Source organism: Blennius ocellaris (assembly GCF_963422515.1).
Source record: "Blennius ocellaris genome assembly, chromosome: 4".
Taxonomy (NCBI): domain Eukaryota; kingdom Metazoa; phylum Chordata; class Actinopteri; order Blenniiformes; family Blenniidae; genus Blennius; species Blennius ocellaris.
The window spans coordinates 10,892,624-10,904,281 of record NC_137653.1 but is presented as its reverse complement, the minus strand read 5'-3'; positions in this window follow the sequence as shown (position 1 = coordinate 10,904,281).

Sequence of the window (11,658 nt, the reverse complement as noted above, 5' to 3'; positions counted from 1 at the left end):
ATCCAAGTGTTGTTTTTTGTTGTGTTTTTCTCCTTCAAGACTCCCAATAACTCCTGGAATTTGTGCAACAGGTTCAGTAAAGTGTAAACTCAAGAGTGCCCAGTGGAACTTGGTGAGAGTAATTTTCTTGATGAGACTCGCTAAAGTCGACTACAGCGAGGGCAGCGCTGAGCAAAACAGTGACTGATGTTAAGTGGAGTCGAAAAAATAATCTGTTTATTATTTCCGTGCTGGCAGAGGCTCAGAGATCGGTAGACACATTAACAAGGCTGTCTGGGAGAGCAGACAGGAGGCCATGAAGGTTGGAGGAGGAGCAGAGGATGGCGCTTTGTGCGTTTAACTCTCCATACCATCTGTGAGCCAAGTTTAAATAATGACTGGTCCATTATTATTGAGATGAATGCATGGACCTTAATGGTTTATAATTTCAAGTACTTTAAATGTGGCTGAGTTTGACAAGATACTTTTTGACAACTATATTTTAAAATACAAAAAATACAACAACAAAAAGAATCTAACACAGATGGGGTACTGTAAATTTTAACTAATCTACAACTACTTTCATGTCGCTTAGATTATATACAACTACAGGTAAAGTATTGCTTTTAAATAAATATGTAACCCCTTATATTATGAAGTAGGTCGCTCATTGCCCAGTCAAGAACAATATTATTATATGATATTATTATATCATTGCCTCAGGGCAACATCTGCATGATGTTTTATGCCTGATGCCAACGTTATGCTGAAGAGACTTAAGAAGACAATGTACAATTTACAATGTTTGCCCTTCCACCTGAACCCAGCACTAATTTATATTGTCATAATTTGTGAGATCCAGATCAGAGGTCAACAATTACTATGTTGTGGCCTCCCAGTGCAGGAGGCAAAAGTTCATTTTTGGCCTTAAAGATTAGTTTGATTTTAATTTGCTTTGCTTTGCACTAGTCTTTAGGCAGAGGAGATATATTTTAACAACAAAAAGATGTAGATGCACAAATGTTACTATGTTGAGAGGTGTCACATTTGCCTTTTGCTTATAAATGTTAGCCCGTAACAGTGATGGTGCTTTCTAATTTACATTTACTCATGATGCATCGTAGCTGCTGCCTCATGATGAAGCGGTGTATACCTATACATCAAAGTATAGCAGTTTTATTAAGGATACCATTTCCATTGTTTGACAGACAAACATGTTTTACTAGGCCTGTAATTACCCATATTGCTGTCAGTCTTTAAAGCCAGGAACATTTCTCTTTCTCTAAAAACGAAGGTAAATTTTGCTCCTGGCTATGAATCCCAACACAGCATGTAATTACACATTTAAATTGTTAAGCGTATAGACAAGTTAAAAGAGATAGTGCATTCTTCTGTGGCACGCTGGGGCATGGAGAGGAGAAAAAGAAAAAAAGCAAAACAAAACAGGGGATAATATACAGCACCGATGAAAAAGGGCTGAACATCACTGACAGGCTGCAACAACACAGACATTCATTCTTCACACTTTTACTGCTGTATGGATGAGTAGAATATATCTGATGAGTGAAGATACCTGTTCAAATAGCTAGAACTAACAATTATTACTTGATTCACTTAGCAGCTGGAAGAACTTTTACTTTTACTTTTTATCGCAAGGCCAGATATACAGGCATAACCACATCCATCAAATTCTGATGGAAAAATTAGTCACAGCATTGTAGCTCCACATACTGGTACATTGACAGAATGGTTTATTGTGACTCACACTGACAACTTACTGTAGGCAGGGAAGATAACTGTTCATTTAAGTTCATTCAGTGTGTCTATGAAACAAACATCAACATTGCACATAACGTGTTCATTGTACTTCATACAGCAGATCATATACAATTAGTTCAGACTAAGTACCTTGTTGAGGATGCTTGTAAAGGTACAGAGGAAGACAACTTGTATGTGTTTTTACACAAAGTAATAAGATGTCATATTAGTGTTATTCCTATACATTAATACAATAGTGCTATGGCATCATAAAATAAGTTACATTAACATTTACTGGGAGTTTACTTTTGCAGTTATTTTCTCTATTTGTTATGTCATTATTTGCATTGTGAGTCCATTGTGTTTAATATGTTTTTCCATTTTCATTTGTATTGTTTCGCTCATGTAAGTCCATAACATGAAAACATAAAATCCATCAAGACAAGATTAGATTACTTTAATAAGGTACAGAAAAGAGGTAAGAAACCAAACAAACAAAAATTTCCAGGACATTGTGTTTAATATTGAATGATCCTTTAGTGCTACTCAGTGATAAACCTGTGGAACAAATATGCAAGATTATATTCTTGTGATGAGGTCATCACTGTGAGCCAGTTCCATGTGGTATCATGAGCTGTTGGCTGCTATCCCCTTGCTTTGAGAGAATCTAGAAAATCCTTCTTAAGTTGGTCTTCGAAGGCATTGTCGATATGTGCTATTTTTCTGCTGATAACCTATTTGATTGTGTTCATTTTTATAAGAAAAAAACTAAACTCTAATTAGTTTGTGTATACCAGATTGATTTGTATGACAGATGCATTGATTTTAAGCAGGGTATATGTATTGATTTCACTTTTACCTGCACTGAATTGACAACGGTATATAATAAGGGAAGCCTAGTATTTGATAGGCTGTTAACTGAGGAAGAGTTTGAACTGACTATCGACTCCAGCAAGGCATTGGGAGGTAGAGGACACGACAGACTTTTTCTAGTAGGGCTTTTGGTCTGCCATACTCGCCACCTGCTGCAGGTCTTTCCTGTTTTCCACTGCAGCTTCACAACCACACAGTAGTTAAATGAATAATACTACTGATTAATTATAAATGTTAATAATAATTGGATTTAAAAAAATTATCTAACCTCATCAAAAATTAGTTTGTTGTTAATCTCTTTACACTTGAACACACTGCCCCTCAAGACCACGCTTTTAAATCAAATGCTACTGCTTCTAAAGAGCTTTGCAATAAAATATTACATCTGAAACTAGAGAAAGAACTGTTTCTTCTATGTTTTCCATGTTCATCAGAAGTTATTTCCTTTTGTTAAAAAGAAAGTGACAAGTTCAAAGTGAATAAGCAAAAAGTTGCATATCATAGAAGTGGTAAAGATGGTAGATTATATGAACTGTCATTTATCAGACAATAAGCATAATCTCTGTTTGAATCCATAGCTGAAAAAAAAAAAAAGATGCACTAAGTGAGCGACTGAGAGTGACTACCTGACCTGAATGACCCTGCGGCTGGTTTTTCTCAAACTCAGGAGGAGCTGGTTGCTGGATACAAGAACACCCCTCCTACTTGTTTGATAATCACTGTGGAGTTAATCAGGTGCAAAGACGCAATAACTATAACAAGAAACTTGGCACAGAGTGCGAGAGAAACGCACACCACAGGATGTGTGAGTCAGCAACACTGATACATTTCTCGCCTCATTAACTGCGGGAACCTAGAAGGTCTTCAAACACACTGAAAGTGAGATATGGAGACACAGACTTACAGAGGAGGTGGAAACGTTACAACGGGAGGTGGTGGTTTCTCTTGAATAATGGACTTTGACAGTAATCCCCTAACATGACCAGGACTTCCTCAACCAACTGTTTGTTTCACGTTTCTGTCGGGGAAAATGACCTGTAAAGTCTGGTCAGATATCAGAGAGAACTGAGGTTATTAGAGGTGATTGTAAAAAAGCGATTCCTTTTATTTTGCAAAAGGATGGTGAAAAGGGACATATAATAGATGGCTAGAACAATTCTTTGTTTACAGTGTTTGATGAAATGCAAATGGTAAAGATCGCCTATCAACTTTCTGCATGCATGTATAGCCAGTAGCATGGAATGGCATTTTATTAGCTCCTTGTTGCATCAAAACAATGACCAGAAGATACTTTACAGATTTAAAAAACTGCAAAATCAAAGACGGCACGCTAGCTATGTTTTGTGAAAACACTTTCAAAGCTTTGTTTTCCGTTTCCCCTCATTTTCTTTTTTTCTCTGGCGACTCTGAGAGCCTGGCATGGCTCATTTGGCTGGGGTGTGTCCCTTCACTTCACATTGCACTATATTAATGGACCAGTTTCTCCCACTCACAACAGTCCCACCTCTTCTTATTTTCCATCCACTTTGTTACAGTTTGGTGACCAAGAAAATTGTGCCACTGCCCAAACACTAAAATACACTTTATAATACTGTCAGAAACAGTTCTCTCTTTAAAAGAAAAAAAAAAGGGGGGGGGGGGGTTAACACACTTTAACAATAAATGCAAATTTTTAGTCACGTGAAAAGCCATGCTGTTATTAGAAGTGTCTCAGGCTGATGTATTTTCTTTTATTAAATTAACGAGATGCCAGAAGATTGTCAAAGGCTCAGTGAAAAGAATGTAAATTGCTCACAGACGACTTGCCCCCACATGGGAGGCAGGTCAGCTGCCTGCCAGCCACTCAGCTGGTAGTACAGATTAAATAACAGGTGGTTTCATTTGCACATTTTTCTTTATGCCTTCGCCTCGACAGTGACCACTGCACTCCCTCATTGGTGGCTCGAGCAAAGAAAGAAGGGCTTTGTGGTCGATGCTTGGACACTCAAAGGTATAATATGAGTGTCGTAATTTATGACTTGTGTGTTTATGTCTGAGCGAGAGGGAACAGTATGTGTGGGTTATGGTTTCTCCGAGAGTCTGTCCACAAGTGTTATTATCAGTAAGATTCTACCTCAACTCTGAGTCCTCTGACTGGATGGGTCACACTATGAGGAACTTCCGAATATATCTAATGTGTTTTCTTATGATGAGGTCTTTTATATGCAGACTTTTTTTCATACAATCTTAGTTGGTAGCTCATCTTTGTGGTTCAATTCTATATTTAAGCCTGTCCATAACTGAGACTGTCAGACTCATTCAGTGTGTAGATCAAGAGACTGGGTAAACTGTGAAAATGACTACATATATAAAGTTCTTTTGCCATACCGTGTCATAAAAATAGCACGTGTTCAGAAAGACCCCAAAGGATTCATTCATCATCGGCTGATGTCTGACATCAGACATGAAGGTGATGATCAGAGTGGGAGGACCAGACTGGACATCAGCTGATGCAGGATTGGTCTAGAGGAGTCAAGAGTGAAAGGTGGGGAGGAGAAAAGTAGATGAGAGGGAGGAAGCAAACGTGCTGAAAAAGATGTGTAAAAAAATGATAAGAAATTATTTTGCTGACGGTGGGTTTCCTTTCTAAAAGAGTCCTCCCCACATGGAATGTAACAATCGGATGAGGAAAGTCTCTTCTATTTTTGTATGTGTCATCTTACATATGCTGATTTAGAGGGGAAAAAGTGGGGGTTATTTCATCCCCGTCCCGCTTCTTATTGTTCCTGAGTCGAGAGTAAAGTTACGCCAACAGGAAATGGTTTTAGCAGTCATGCATCCAAACCTTAGAGTCACCTCAGCGAGCCTCCCTCCTTTCAGTCAAAAAAATCAATCTATGGTGGCCAGTTCTCCACCCAGTAGATCTGCAACATTTTATATTACTTTCAAAAATGTCTTTGCATTGATCAATAACTTGTAACAAATTTTATATTTAGTCCAGAGAATCTTTAAGAAATTAACTAAACCAACAATCACCAATTTAACTACTTTTTTCTGATGAATCTCAATCCTTATTATCACTTGATGCATTATTTATCTCCCTACATATGGGTGGAGAAACTTATTTGGACCAAACCCTATCCTGCCACTGAAAAATGCTATCATCAGCCATTGGGTTAGGCTTACAGAGGTAACATAAATACCGAAACAGTTAATCGGCCTATTGTTAAAAACTCCATATGACAACAGCTGTAGTACTGAAATCAATAGATGCCCTCTTAATCTCTACACTCTCTGTCAGTTCCTGTAGGTGGCACACTCTTCCTGACAGAAGCTGTGGATCGGTGGTGTGGTGTGTGTGGAGACCTGTGGCTCTGGCCCACTGTCCGCTGTGTATGAGGCCATTGTATCAGTGAGGTAAAGATAGCATCTCTCAGCAGACATCACCTTTATAGACACAGAGTCCCCAGTGTTCACCTCCAACCGCCCATGAATAAGAGCCGAGCGGCTGGCTGAAAACTCTCTCTTCGGTTTCTGCTTTTTCATCTCCCTCTGGAAGCCCCCAGCCCCCTCATTCTCCCCCACTTTTACTATTTTGGGCCTAATTATGCCAACCAACTGACCTTGACACATTTATAGCCCCATATTTAAACTTCCCTGTAATTTATTGCTGCTTTCTTTTGCCCTTAAAGTCTGCACATACGCTATTGTTGAAAGTAGAAACACATTCAGATGTTGAAAATCCTGTAAAGTACACAAAAAGCAACATTTGGATGAGTATTTAAGATTTGTCTCACAGGTAAAGTACACTTCAGCATCTGTTGATGATACAACATTGTCACCATAATCACCTGTGTTTGATGTTCTGCCAAAGCTATTGAAGTTCTGATATGGGAATCCATTTTTTTTATTTGGTAACTCATCAGTGCAGTGAGTTGGAGGTCAGGCCAATTTTCTAATAAGCTGCCATTGCATGAAGAGGGCAGCTGATGAGGCTGCTACATGAAGGAGGTGATGACCGAAAAGGTAATTATGTCTGTCGACTGGGAGCCGATTCTACATTTTCATGCCCTTGTGGCAACACACATGCACATTATGCAGACATTTACTCAAGTACGCAGAGTAGAGCAGGCTCTGAGTGGGAATCTGAACAGGAGCCATTCGCAGAGGTGAAGGTGGGTCATGAAATAATCTGGATAAGGTTGATTGAGCATGTTTGTTTGCACAATACAATCTGTTTGCAAGAACAGAGCAACTATTGTTGTTGTGGTTATGATTACAGATTATAAGAAATTACCTGAGGTAGAAGAATGAAGTGGAATCCTGAAAGAAATAACATGAACACAACTAACGTGTTGCATAGCATAACACAGGCTGTCTTTAGTTTTTTGAGTTTTCATTCAACTTTTTAAAATTCTTTTTTCATTATTGGCAACACCTCCATCTATCCATCTCCAGTACTGGCTCAAATTTACATCTTAGGTTAATTTAGAAACATCTATTTACTTGTATGTATCCTTTTTACATGCACAGGGGGAACATGCAAACTCCATACAGATTGGTGCAGGAGGCTCATAAACGATGATATCTGGCACCGCAAAGTGCAATTTCCATAACATAATTGCAATAATTTCTAAATGAAAGAGAATGTATGTTCCCTCTGAAAATAAAGTATTTCTATTCTATTCTATTCTATTCTATTCTATTCTATTCTATTCTATGTGTTCTCATTCTTCAGGTAATTCCTGTGACCCAGCCCAGCTCCACTCCCCTCTATCTGTCCTCTGCAACACCCACTCAAATTACCACATTCCTTTCCCCCAACCTGCTCTTTAGGCTTTAAAAGCAAAAGGAAAGGATGCCTGAGGAGACACATTTTAAAGGGGTGAATATATGCAGCTCAAAACACACCCATGCAGAGAGAAGAGGTGAGTGTTTTAGGCGAGGTTAGGTGTTTAAAAAAGCGGAAACAGGCTGTAAGGCTGTGTTACAGCGGTTCAGGAGGCCACTCCATTTGGCAGACAAAGATCAACAGTAAACCTTGTTTATACTTTTCAAGTAAATCTTGGTCAGATAAAAATACATTACAGATCTGTAGAAATTGAATGTATTACATGATGTTCCCTGCTTCTACTCAGGTTCACCTGCGATCAGTTCTAGCCCCCCACAGCTCTTTAATTAGCCACAAGGTTTTTTGTTCAGAAAAGTCAATTGATTTAAAAAAAGAAAATCCACACATCTCACTTCAAAATTTTTTCTGACAAGAAAGACTATCATCTCATGTCTGACAAAATGTCATATTGCAATGACTTATTAAAGCCATGAAGCAGAATGGATGGATGATGAATGTAAAGGCCGTTTCTGAGGGTATGAAAGACATAACTGGTGCATAACTGAGAGCTTTTTGGTGACCTCTAGAGGCCAGAGTAATTGTAATAGCAGCAATGTCGGGAGCAATAAACAAAGTAGGAGAAGGTCCTTGTGAAGGAGCATGTTTCAGGCTTGAGGAAGCCCAAGATACATGGGAGCATGTGAAACCAAATGGTGACTTCAACTTTCTTTTATATGATCTTTACCAAACCAACTGCATTTAATCAAAATGTATTTTTATGATTTTGAATATTTTCAGATTTAAAATAACTATGACCAACAAAACTAAACATAATAAATAAAACATGAAAATTCTCTTTTGATTATAACTCTAATATCTTTCTTTCTGTGTTTACAATAGTGAAGAATGTAATACAAAACCTTCATATTCATACCTCTATTAAGGGTATAAATATATTGTCCATATAAATAATAATCATTGCTATACATGTAATGTATGTGGTAATTGTGCATTAACCATAAATATGTCATATATTTTACATCACATATTACGCACCTTACAAACACTTGTATACCTTACACATATTAGTCAACTTTTATTTTACCACTACAATGTGCAGTATTTCCATATGATCTATTTACATATATGAGAAGCAGACAAAATAGCAAACAGTTTATGATGTTGTTCTTCTAGATGTGTTTAAACTTTGCTGATAATTTGATATATTTTCAGACTTAAACTAATGTTGTGAGGAAGATTAAGTTATTTAATGTTGTTGATTACTGTCTTCTTGGCCAACAAGGAGGTGGACAGTATTACCGCAGATCTGTTGCAATGATACCGACCAAAATCATCATTTAATTTGGTGGAGTACATGTATCTTCATCAGGCTCATACTTGAACAATTTATTTCTACTTTTCAAATCTTGCCTTATCTTTATTAGCCTGGTATTTCCCACACTTACCACAGCTTTGAGATGTCTTGACCTAATTACTGTAACCAGCATGTGCTGGCCACTTTGATCTCGCATCCAATCACAACATACACTTTCTATTAAAACATCAACACTTGCAGCCTTCAAGTTTCTCCCAGCACTGTAGGCATCGCCCCAGGACGGACAACGAGTGAGACAAACATCTTCCCCACAGGAAACAGGATGTCCCAACTCAGACGGGTGCCCTCAAAAAACTCAGACCCCTCAAAGAAAACAAAGTGTTTCCATAACACTATACAGAATAATCGGAAGCTCAGAGGCCACCCAAAGCTGTCTGAACTTTTTGATCATCCCAGCATCTACCAGTGTGTATCATTACTGAAACAAAACTACTTCCAAGTTAAACAAGGCTTCTGGAAGCTCATTGGGAGGATGAGGAGCGCTTCTGCTCAGATTTCTTTTTAACAAAATGTTAAACTTCCTGTCATCAGTCATGTGATCAAATTTGGTCATTGCTTTGTTTACTATTAGGCATAGAATGGGATTTCATTGCTCGTTTTTTTGTTTTACATTAAATGGTTTGCTAAACTTGAAAGAAAATATTTGCACAAGACATTTTGAAACTATTTATTACAAGCACCCAAATACCTCTAGTACAACCACTACAACATGAAACTTAAGTCAATTATAAATGGATTTCACTTATATTGTGCTTTTCCACTCTTTGAGCAGTCCCCAAAGTGTTTTATACAGTTAATCACAATATGCCATCCAATTTGCTCCATCCATCCCTTTTGGAGCAATTTGAGTTGTAGAGTCTTGCTCAATGACACTTTAACATGTGGACAAGAGAACGTTGGGAATCAAACCTGCTGCAACACAGCTGAATTAACCAACAGTTTTTAAAATGACTTATTAAAAAATATTTGACCACAATTTCTTGAGAGAGGTCTGCTGTGGATCGGTTTACATAGTGAAGTTCCAAAATTTAAAAGCGATCACATTTTTTTTGTGTGCCACTTCAAATAAAGACTTTAAATCTTTGATGGGCCATATCTAAAGGCAGATGAAGTACATTGGACACACAGTTGTACCCAAGAGCATCAGACAGATCAGTCTGAGCAGGTCAAAGATCCACACCAGGCCCCCCAGGCCTCCAAGGCCATTTGATCCCTCTGCCCATGGAGGAATCAGACCAGGGCTTTCATTTCCTCCCTCCTCTGCGCCTCTGTGGTGCAGATGCCTGGATACTTTTGCTTATGTGACTATATGAATGTGGCTCACAGCAAGCAGATCCTAATCCAGAGCGGCGCAGCCCTCTGCCTGTCTGTTGTCTTTGCAGATTTGCCCCTTGCTCTGCTTTCAGCATCAGGGGGGAGACATTTTCCGTTACTGGGGTAGAAGCATGAATGGTAGCTTTGTTGTTCATTGGTCTCCATGTTAAGTTGGTAAGGTGTTTGAGTCCTTCCAATTATCAGAAAACCACTGCAAATCACCAAAACTCACAAGCACTCTTACTGTACCCTCATACCATTTCTCATGTTTTAAGTTTTCTGTAACTAAAATATGTAGACTTTGGTATTTGTAAACAAATTTGTGTCTCTTTTGGGATCATAAGGTGTAAGAAGAGCAGGGCAAGACTGGTGAAGCTTTGATCCAGATGGGGCCGTCTGAGAGCATGAGTAAGACCCAAGAGCTGGGGCTCAACAAAGGATTCTCAGTCCTGCACACCCCACCCAGTTTATCTGAGAAAGTAAAGGAAAGACTCCCTGTTTTCATCTCTCATGTGTCAACTTCAGCACATTCATTTCTGAGAAACCCACCTTTGGTTTAGGACCATGTGGCTACAAATTCTCAATAATCTCTGCATGTCACCGGGATTAATTACAATTTTCTTAAGAATATATATATTATTATATATATTTATAAAATATTTTCTTTAACTAAAGCAATTACAATCAATAATATGCTACATTTTAACAATAAAGGTGCCCAACCACCTTTTCTGATCCTTCTCAATACAAGTCTATATTTAGGTTTTCACTTTTATAAAGTTACAGAATGGAACATTTCTAAAATGCTGTCAATTTAGTATATTTGAATCACTCCAATTATACAGTTTCCATTATCGTATCACTGCTAAGTCTCTGAAACATGGCATGAAAGAAATGGTTTAGGTCAGGTCACCAGATATGGAAATACTATGTAACATTTTACTGAAATACAATTACTCATGGAATAATTAAAGCTTCACAACAATTACAATTGCATTGCCAAAAGCATTTGATTAAGATATTTTTGTTAGGGTTTCTTAAAAATACCTATTTATATACAAAAATGAAATGATGGACAATTGTTTTGTGTCTATGAAGCAGGGATTTTCCCTGTTCAAAGACAAAAGTATGCAAATTAAAAGTTGTTGACTTTCATTTATCAAATGTAGCGATGAAGGTACGACAGTGATGATTGCACTTGAGTATGTGTAAAATTACATTATCATTTGAAAGAATTCTAGCAAATTCACAACTACGAGAAAACTCTCAAAGTCTTTTTGCTTGGTTGGTGGAGTGTTTTGGCTTTTAATCACAAGTCAGCAGGTTTGATCTCCCATTCTTCCATGTCCATAGGTCACATTGTCCTTGAACTGCTTGTAACATCCAGGTGAAATCCATTTACCATCTTCTATAGTGCTTTGTGCCATCCACCCTGGACAAGCAGAGAAACACTGACACACATTCACGTCCATAGACAAATTAGGGTTTTAATAAATGGTTCTTTCCCACAATGCTAGTTTCACACTTT